Source organism: Chrysochloris asiatica, unplaced genomic scaffold (genome assembly GCF_000296735.1).
Source record: "Chrysochloris asiatica unplaced genomic scaffold, ChrAsi1.0 scaffold00067, whole genome shotgun sequence".
Lineage (NCBI taxonomy): Eukaryota > Metazoa > Chordata > Mammalia > Afrosoricida > Chrysochloridae > Chrysochloris > Chrysochloris asiatica.
The window spans coordinates 292,285-303,247 of record NW_006408585.1 but is presented as its reverse complement, the minus strand read 5'-3'; the positions used below and the strand labels follow the sequence as shown (position 1 = coordinate 303,247).

General features: G+C 43.9%; 1 pseudogene; it reads right to left on the bottom strand.

Annotated features, from left to right (window-relative positions):
* The window catches only part of LOC102810742, a 37,976-nt pseudogene extending 27,560 nt beyond the window's left edge, over nucleotides 1-10,416 (bottom strand).
* Between the last annotated feature and the right edge of the window lie 547 nt (nucleotides 10,417-10,963).

Below are 10,963 nucleotides of genomic sequence, written 5' to 3'. Positions count from 1 at the left end.
ACAAAGCCTTTCTCAGTCCATGGGCCTAGAGCCCACAACTGCTGTCTCTCCATGCCATTGCCTCTACCCTGTTGAGTTTTAAGGTAACACAAACCGGTTTGGTTGGGCAGAGTAGGGGCGGGAACATTTCTTGGGTTTAATTTAAGTTGCTCCCACCTCCTCTCCTTATCTAGTGGCTCCTGAGGAACTGAGATGAGGTATTTTTGCGACAGAATGGTGATTAAGAGCACAGGTTTGAGATGAAGAGGGACCTGGGTTTTGACTTAACCACTCTGAGCCTCAGTGGTCTCATCTGTAAGATGAAAATTGTTCCCTGCCTCAAAGGGTGGTTGGTAAGATAGAATGAGAATATTTATGACACACTTCATTCTATTACTGGCTCCATATTTCCTAGTAGGTTTACCTACTAGGACAAGCACAGGTCTGGGATGAAGATATAATCTGAAGCTATGCAGCCATGCTTTTCTTCCTAGATAAAATTGGGAGTGAAGGGAATAGAGAATTGTGATAGCTAGAAGATCAGTTTGGGGTTTCTTAGATGGTAGGGTCCTGGTGTGGCGCTGCAGGCTAATGTACTAGACTGCAAGGTTGGTTTGAACTGCAAGGTCAATGGTTCAAGCTCACCAGCCTTTCCTTGGATACCCTATGCAAGGTCACTATGAGTCAGAACTGACTCAACGGCACTTAACAGCAACACCAAAGATGGTAGAATATAAGATTTTCAGGATTGGAAAAGACATTGGAAATCATCTAAGATTGAGAAGGTTTTGTTGATGTTGTTAGGTGCCATCAAGTTGATTCTGACTCATAGTGACCTTATGCGCAAAAGAACAAAACACCACTCTTTCCTGTGCCATCCTCACGATCGGTTTTAAGCTTGAGCCTCTTGCTGCTGCCACTGTGCCAATCCATCTCATTGGGGTCTTCCTCCTTTTCACTGACCTTTCACTGTACCAAGCATGATATCTTTTTCTAGGAACTGGTCCTTCTGACAATATATCCAAAGTATGAGAGACAAAGTCTGGCCATCCTGGCTTCCAAGGAATATTACAGTTGTACTTCTTCCAATACAGATGTGTTTGTTCTTCTAGCAGCCTGTGGTAGGTACCTTTAATATTCTTCCCCAATGCTATAATTCAAATGCATTGATTCTTCTCCAGTCTTCCTTATACACTGTTCAACTTTCACATGCATATGCTGTTGTTGTTGTTAAGCACCGTGTAGTAGGTTCTGACTCATAGTGACCCTGCACAGGGTTTCTGAGGCTACACATATTTACAGGAGCAGAAAGCCTCATCTTTCTCCCACAGAGGTTACTGAAAATACCATGGCTTGGGTTAGTCGCACTTTAGTCCTCAAACTGTCATCTTTGCTCTTGAACACTTTAAATATATCATGCATAGCAGATTTGCCTAATGCAATCCATCATTCGATTTCTTGACCATGACTGTTGATGGTGGATCCAAGCAAAATGAAGTCTAGGTTGTAGTTGTTGTTAAGTGCTGTCGAGTCGATTCCGACCCATAGTGACTCTGTATAGGGTTTCCGAGGAGCAGCTGGTGAGCTTGAACCACTAACCTTTCAGTTCAAACGGCTTTGCAGTCTGGCGCATTAACCCACAGCACCACACCAGGAGAGTGTAAAAGGAAGCCGACAGGACAGCTTCCACAAAGAACCATGAAAGAAGGGATTTGGGGTTTTGATGTCAGCGCCTGGCTGTCTTGAATAAGATGGGGCTGAATGGGTGGGGTTTATGAGCTAGGCCATTGCTCAGGTCAAAGTACAAAGTTGTCCCATCAACCCTTAGGTTAATTCCTCATTTCCCCTGGAAGAGTTGCTGGTGATTTAGAAAACTAGGTGGGATGGGTCCCAGTTGTCTTAATCTGGTTATCCCAACTCATGTTGTCTGCATTGTTTGGCATAGAAACCAAGGGAAGGAATCAGGTCTGGTCTCTGTTGCTATTGACCCAGCTGCTCTGTCTTCCTTGGATAAGACAGAGAAGCGAGGGCTGGGAAATCCTAGGCCCTGTGTAAGAGAAAAACATCAACAACCAAAATTATAGTTGGGAAGAATTGTCTCCATCTGCAAGTACCTGGGCAATTACCTTCTAATTAAGCTTTCATTAATTTGTTTTCTGAGGGTTATCCTGGCTGGTGTGCCCTGCCCTGCTGGTCACCAAGGTGTTGAAGATTAAACATTTCACATGAATCAAGGTGTGTATTCTTCCAAGTGATTAAATACACTATAATGACTTGATTTATTCCAACATCTTGAGATCTTAAAAGTGAGGTCCTTTTATCTTGAGAACACTAGGAAGGATTGTAGGGTATTTATTTTGAGTCTGATGTGTTTCAGAGGAGGGTGAGAAAGTCTCAGAAGGGAAAGACACAAGATGGAGTATGTTGTTTTGTTGTTAGATGCCATTGTGTTGGTTCATACTCATAGTGACCCTATGTACAACAGAATGAAGCACTGCCTGGTCCTGCCGCATCCTCACAATTGTTATGCTTGTTACCACTGTGCCAATCCATCTTGTTGGGGGTCTTCCTCCTTTCACTGACCTTAACTTTACCAAGGATGATGTCCTTCTCTAGGGACTGGTCCCTCCTGATAACATGTCTGAAGTATGAGAAACAAAGTCTCAACATCCTGACTTCTAAGGAGTGTTCTGGTTGTACTCCTTCCACAAGGAGCTCCGGTAGCATAGTTGTTACGAATCGGGCTGCGAACTGCAAGGTCAGCAGTTTGAAACTACCAGCTGCTCCGTGGGAGAAAGATGAGGCTTTCTGCTCCCGTAAAGATTTACAGCCTCGGAAACCCTGTGCAGGGTCGCTGTGAGTTGGAACCGACTCCACGGCACACAGCCAGCCTCTCCTTCCAACACAGATTTGTTTGTTCTTATGGAAGTCTATGATACTTTCACTATTCTTCTGCAACACCATACCTCAAAAGCACCAGTTCTTCTATGGTCTTCCTTATTTATTGTCCAACTTTCACATGCATATGAGGTAATTGAAAATACCATAGTTTGGGTCAGGCACACCTTAGTCCTCAAACTGATAGCTTTGCTCTGGAAAACTTTTAAGAGGTCTTGTGTAGCAGATTTGTCTAATGCAATAAGTCATTTGATGCCTTAACTGCTGCTTCCATGAGTGTTGATTGTGGATCCAAGCCAAATGAAGTCTTTAACAACTTCTATCTTTTCTCCATTTATCTTGGTGTTATTTATTGGTCCAGTTGTGAGAATTTTTTCTTTCTTCACACTGAGGTGCAATCTATACTGAAGGCTGTATGTAGTCTTTGATATTCATCAATAAGAATTTTAAGTTCGCTTTGCTTTTAGCAAACAAGGTTGTATCATCTGCATATTGCAAGTTGTGAATGAGTCTTCCTCCAATCCTGAGGCCACATTCTTCTTCATATAAACCAACTTCTCAGATGATTTGCTCAGCATACAGATTGAATAAATATGGTAAAAGGAATTAATAGGAGGGCAACTAGTTTATACATTAAGCAGAGTAAATCTCTATCCATGCAGAGATGGAGACACAAACAGAAAAATGGCCCAAAGATCAGAGAGAGAAGAAACAACATGCTTGTGTCTAAACTACACCCCTCCAGCCCCCCCGCATAATCGAAGGTTGATGTCTTAGTTCTAACTCCTTGGTCTTGGGTGTTGTAAATACTGCCCATTTATCTACTGATAAGAAAGGTGTACAGAAGTGATCTTCAGAAATGGTTCACACGCGCTTCGGGCTTCTTGAAAAACCACAAGTGATTGGCAAATGTTTCTATTGCAGTCACCAACTCAAACAAACAGCTCATTTCCTTCAAGGACTCTCCAGCAGAGACTGCTTGACCATCGGAAGTGAAGGGAGAAGCCTTCCTTTTCCCTTCCCCCTTAGCCTCTCTTCTCCTTTCTGATGTCAGATTTTCCTCTGATAGTAAGAGGTCCAGGCTGAGGGAAAAGAAGCTATTGATAAAGAACTTTGGAGATGGAGGCTCTCTTCAGAAGCCACTGCCCTCCCAGAGCTAGTTAGAAACCTTCCTTTTTACTCTCGCTTCAGACTGGAGGCCACAGGGTTCTGGGTCTCATAATGCACTTGCATTCTTCCATATTGTGTTACAGTAGTTCTCAAACTTCACTGTGATCTGGTGAAATGCCATGAGGTGGATCCTGACCACCCAGGATTCAGAAAATAAGAAGACCAAGTAATTCTGAAGCAGGTGTTGGTGGCTCCATTTTTTTATTAATACCTTTTTTTTTTTACTTTATAAAATTAGTGAAGGTTTACAGACAAGATCATCAGCTTTATAGTCAACAAATTATATTCTTAGTTTCATCTCAATGATTACAATCACCTCCCTGCAACAATAGTTACTTTACTTCCTCCCTGTGGCTTCCAATTTGCATCTTACATTACACAAATGAAAAGAGCAAAAATATTTCATGTACATATACAAAACAAAAAATACATATTCATCTAAATGGCCTAAGGACATATTCTGTAAGGCAGCCTCCACAGGCACATGGCCTTCCTCAGTTCATGGACCTAGAGCCTCCGCTGCTCTCTCTCTCTCTCCATGCCTCTGCCTCTGACACTGGCTCTGCTGTTGCCAGTTTTCTAGGTAGGGATCTCACACTCCACTCATGCTCATCCTTCTTGCTGGTCCTGGGATCGTCTGTTCCTGAAATGGCAGATTAACTAGTCCCCTCTTTCCATGATACATCTTCTACAATTCCAGTTGTGACAATCACAATTATTCCTGCTAACAAATACTCGCAATTGAATCACAGAATCCTATCAGCATCCTCCCCTATCCCTTTTTACCAAGTCCATCTGGAAAAGAGGAAAACTATTCAGTGGGGATTCTTACCTTACCCCCTCATTCTGAAACTAAGCACACTCATGAAAGCTTGTAAGCCAGCCACTTCATGCCTTTGTGGACACTCCCCCACCCATTTTTGATAGCCAATGTCTAAATTACCTGGCCCACCCACCCCTATAGGCTCTTAACAACAACAATAGGGCAAAAAGGGATGGGGGATGGTGCTGATAGGATTCTGTGATTCAACTGTGAGTAATTGTTAGCAAGATTAATTGTGATTAATCCCATTGGAGTCCTGGTGTGGCACTGTGGGCAAATGCTGGTAGTTTCGAACAGCTGACCGTGAGATTAGCAACCCGATTTATAACCAAAAGGGTTTTGCCCTTGTGGCGCTGTGGGCTAATGCGTCAGACTACAAAGTCATTTGAACTGCAAGGTCGGTGGTTCAAGCTCACCAGCTGTTCCTTGGAAACCCTATACAGGGTCGCTATGGGTCGGAATCGACTTGATGGCACTTAACAACAATAACAATCAACCCACTGCACTAAGGAAACAAGCTTGTTCCTTGATATGATGAATTCTTCCATTTCGGTTGGAATTTTGAGCAACTGTATCGATAAACAAAAGTTCAGTTCGTCAAATTGTAGCAATTTGTATTTACTCACAGTATCAAACATCTTTATTTGGTCAGCTTCTGAGGTTCTGATTAGCTCAGTCCGCGGGAGAAAGATGAGGCTTTCTACTCCCGTAAAGATTTACACCCTCGGAAACCCTGTACAGGGTCGCTATGGGTTGGAACCGATTCGATGGCACATAACAACAACAACAACAACAAGCCATCCAAGCTAGGTCAAATGGGTACTAGCTGCAAGTTTGGGAGTTCATGAATGCCTCTCTGCACTTCAGACCAGGTGGCCACTTCACTCTTAGTCCTAGCCCCCAGGGGCTAGCTAGGTCAGTGCCCGTGGGCTTAGGAATTCACACATCTTCCTAAACTTAAGACCAAACAGCCCTTCCTCTTCTCTCTTTTTAGGTCAATGTGTGCCAATAGAACATGGCCAAACCCAGCCCATGTCTTCATTACTGCATTTCCCCTAGTCCCGCTCACAAGTAGACACATGTGGTCACCAGCAAGCATACTAGACTGCTCATGTGTTCCCTTTGACTTTCAGTCCTAGAAGGGGGATTTCCCTGATGGGCTGATTTTTCTTTCCTCAATGCCTCCAAAGCAAACAACTTGCTTGATATTCAAACAGCCAGTTTGCTTTTTTGCTGCAGGTCTTTATTTCAATAAGACTCTTCTGTTCTCCCAGCAGTTCTGGGTTGGTTGCACGTCTTATCAAGTGGGACTGACCCAACTCAGAAAGTTCTGGGTAGGGCTCAGGATTCCGCCTAAGGCCCCATACTCCACAAAGGCTTTACAAGAAGCCTATTTCCCTGGCCAAATTCTATTTCCCCTTTAAACAAATTCAATGAGCTATAGACTGAAGGCAGGTTTACAAACTTTCTGTAATTATAATTCCCAATATTCATTTCTATCACACATAAATATTTACAATAGTAAGTAGGAGAAACCAATATCCACAAGACAGCCACACGCATAAACATTTTTCTCCCTCCTTTACTCATTCAGCCTATGTCTCACTCCATGTATCTACTCATAGAACACTGTTGCTCCAAGGTTATATATGAAACACTATTCACATCTATCCCATTTAGCCCATGCATACCTCCCTAAGCCTCCCCCAATCTTCATTGCTCATCTGCCAACCTCCCTTTTCTTGTATATTGTCCTTCCTGTCACCCAAGCTAACATGTGTCTACCCTCTAGCCAGTGAGTTACACTTCCCTCCCTCCACCACTGGTAACCATCAAAGAATGTTTCTTTTAGTATGGAAACTTTTTCTTAAGCTTTTACAATAATGGTGATGAATAACTTTATTAAGATAAACTTCACATGCCATAGACTTCACCCATTTGAAGTGCACCATTCAATGGTTTTTTGATGTCTTCAAGGTTGTGCAATCATCATCACCATTCCTTCGAGAACATTTCCTCATTACGAAAAGAAATCCCAAACCCTTCAGCTGTCAGTCCTCAGCTCTGCTGTTGTGATTGCAAGTTGCCAAGTTGCCATAGTGTAGGTTCCAACTCAAGACACCCTCATGGATAACAGAATGAAACATTTCTCAGTTCTACTCCATCTTCAAAATCTTTGTTGTGTTTATGCCCATTGTTGTCCTGTACTGCTGAGCAGCTTCTCATTCATAACAAACCTGTATAGGATCTCTGAGGGGTGACTGGTGGGTTTGAACTGCTGATTTTGTGGTTAGTAGTCTAGTGCTTATCTTACAGCAGCACACTAGGACTCCACTAATCTACTTTTTCTTTCTATAGATTTGCCCATTCTGGAGATTTCATAGAAATAGAATCATGCTATGTGGTCCTTCGTGGCTGACTTCTTTTACTTAGTATAATGGTTTAAGATTCATCTATGTTGTAGCCAATTATCAGTAGGCTATGACTTTTGTATGGCCGAATAAAATTCATGAGTATGTATACAAATAGCAGTAAAATTGCTGGAGCATATGGTTCAACTATGTTTAACCTTTTGGGGGACCCACCAGGTTGTCTTCCAAAGCAGTGGCTCCATTTACATTCCCACCAGCAATGTATTGTTGTTGTTGTTGTCAGGTGCCATCGAGGTGGCACCAACTCATAGCGACCCCATGCACAGCAGAACGAAACAAGGTCCGATCCTGGGCCAACCTCACTACCCCTGCCACACTTGAGTCCATCAATGATGCCACCTGGCCAATCCATCTCGTTAGGGGTCTTCCTCTTTTTCTCTGACCCTCCACCTTACCCAGCATGACATCCTTCTTCAGCGACTGTTTCCTCAGGACAATATGTCCAAAGTATGAGAGACGAAGCTTAGCCATCCTGGCCTTCAAGGAGCACTCTGGCTGCACTTCTTCCAAACAGATCTATTGGTTCTTTTGGCAATGTATGAGGGTTCTGATTTCTCCAAATCCTTGTTGTTGTTGTGTGCCTTGGAGTTGGTTCCGACTCATAGCGACCCTGTACAGGGTTTCCGAGGCTGTAAATCTTTACGGGAGCAGAAAGCCTCATCTCTCCCGCGGAACAGCTGGTAGTCACAGCCCGATTTGTAACCACTACGCTACCAGAGCTCCAAATCCTTGCAGACATTTATTATTATCTGTAGTTTTTATTATAGTCATCCTGTCATTACGTGCTGTCAGTTGGTTCCAACCCAATCACCTTTGAACAGGATTTCCTCTTGTTTGGGCCTTCATTCCTCTACCCAAGCCAGATCGAGCTCTGTTCTCTGAACTGGGTTCCCTGTGTTTACATTCCCTCCCTCTTCGGAGGTCTACCACAGTAGATCAGCTGAAACGACAGTTTGGAAATGTCCTTTATTGTGGAAACTCAATGGCCTTTGTCTCTCTGATTTGAAATGTTGAGGCAAGTTTTGGCAGCCATGGTAGGGAGGGGGCGGGGTGAAGGGTTGGGAGATGAAACCACTGATTTCCATATGAGTCATCTCTCAGCTCTGTGTTGTCTTGGTTTTCTCACCCATAACATGGGGAGAGTACCTCCATCTTCCCATCTCAGTGGGGTACTGTGATGATGAATTAATCTATATTTGTTAGAACACTTTAAGATCTTGGATTAAAGGCGTTACTGAAGCACAAGGTATTATTATAGTAATAAATGATTTAATAGCAGGGTGAGGCCTCAGAAGCAGGAATTGGTAGGGAGAGGAAGGAGAGAGATTGAGCTGTGGAGATGCTGCAACTAGAGATCCCAAACCCAGGCATAAACTGAACCTGGGGGAAAATCCACAAACTGGATTGTTTCATTTGAACCCAGTATACTTCCTATATAATGGCTGTTTTTACAAAGATTGGCATCTGTTTTTAGGAAACAAGCTATATACATGAACACCATTAGAAACAATGCAAGGCATAATTATGTGCTGAATTGAACCTAACCAGGGTCATAAGGAAAGTAGAACAGGTGTGGTAACACTGTTACAAAGCCCACTATGAAGTGACCTTGCCTCAATTTCTTACTTGTACCAGCAATTGCTTATGTATAGGGCTTAGACTAGTAGACAGTAAAGCACTTAAACATCAGCCCAACATCAGCTCTTGTTTGGCTCTACTTTTGCTGGCTGGGTAATTTTGTCCATGGGCCTCAGACCCTCAGTTCCCGTCAACTCCTCCGGAGGAACGAGGTCAACCTTACACATCCTTACACATCCACCTGGCGAGCCCACCTCTCAGAGAGACCTGGTCACGTTTGACGTTGCTTCAGAGACCTGGGTCGACCAGTGAACCGCTGGTATCAGGCAGGCACAAAGTTGCTTGCTCCCTCTGATCCTCAGTATCCTGTGTGTAAAACGAGCATATGACCTCACTATATGGAGTCCTGGTGTGGCACTGCAAGATAATGCGCTGGACCGCAAGGTCAGTTTGAACCTCAAGGTTGGTGGTTCAAACCCACCACCCACTCCTTGGAAAACCTATCTATACAGGGTTGCTATGAGTTGGAACTGACTCAACGGCACTTAACAACCTCACTATATGGACTCCTAGTGTGGTGCTGTAGGATCAACACTTGACTTCTAACTACAAGGTTAGCAGTTCAAACCCACCAGCTGCTCCTTGGAAACCCTACAGGGCCAGTATGAGTTGTTACCCACTTCACAGTACAACAAACCTCACTAATAAAGGAGTCCCGATGTAGTACTATAGGATAAGCACTGGACTGCTAACAGCAAAGTCAGCAGTTCAAACCCACCAGCGGCTCCTCAGAGACCCTATACAGTGTTGCTATGAGTCAGAACTGACTGGATGGCATTTAACAACCACCATTTCATTGTTTGCTGACTGTGAAGGCCAACACGGTCAATGTTTCTGACGCGTATAACATTGTCCCTGTACGTGGTAGTGATGTTGAGTGCCGTAAAGTCCGTCTGACACCTAACAGCCTTGTATAAGGTTTCTGAGAAGCTGGTGGGTTTGAACCGCTGACCTTTCAGTCTCGTGCTAATTATACAATGCCACACCACAATCCCTGCACATGGTGTTGATGTTGTTTTTAAGTACCGTAGAGTAGGTTCCGACTCATAGTGACCCTGCACAGGGTTTCCAAGGCTGTAAATCTTTACAGGAGCAGAACTCATCTTTCTCCCGCGGGACCGCTGTTAGTTTCGAACTGCCAATCTTGAGGTTAGCAGCCTGATTCGTAACCACTAAGCTACCAGTGAGCAGTCTCTAAATCAGACAGGTTTTCTAGCTGAGGGGTGAGAGGTGAGCTCAGTTGTGGCTTAGTTAAAGCCTGGGGGCTGTTTTGGAGCTGTAATTTGAAGTGGGGCCCAGGACTGGTAGGATTTGGGTGATCAGAGAAGAAAACAGGAACAAAAAAAGGCAGAAGCTAAGAATGGACTGACTGCCTCTTCTCACCTCTTCCTCCAGCACAGAGCCGGCTGAGGAAGTGGCTGTTTTATCTCCGGTCTGGTCTTCGGCGCTAGATTTCTCCTTATTTCTAATTTCCATGTGCCTATAGTTTTTCCCACCTCTGGCCCTCCCTCCCCAGAGTCAAGTGCAGGACTCCCCCCCACCCCACCCCACCCAATTGTGCCTCACCCTCCGACAGGGATCCTGTTTCATTTCAAAGTCACCTGAAAGCCATTTCCTCTGCATGCCAGTCCCTCTCCTCCCTGTAAATCACCTGGAGCTGGCATTAGCCTTGAGTAACTTTTTTTTTTTCTTTTTCCTTGTTTGTTTTGTTATTAAGGAGAACTGTATAAACCTTTTACTTTACTCCATTTACTACACCACACCCACTCCTCACTTATCAACCTGGTTAGGTTTCAAAACTCAGGTCATGATATGAAAATGGAGGCTTCTTTTTTTCTGTTTTGTCTGCCTTTTTAGGTACACAATAATCATAGACGTAATAGAAGTAATAGCAATAAATGTGCTATTTGCTGATGTGCTCAGGGTTGTCAGGGATCCATCCAGTCATGGGGCTTAGACCAAGGGGGATAGAGTCCACTGTATTACTGCCACTTCACCTTCCTTCATAGAGGCCTCCAGGGCT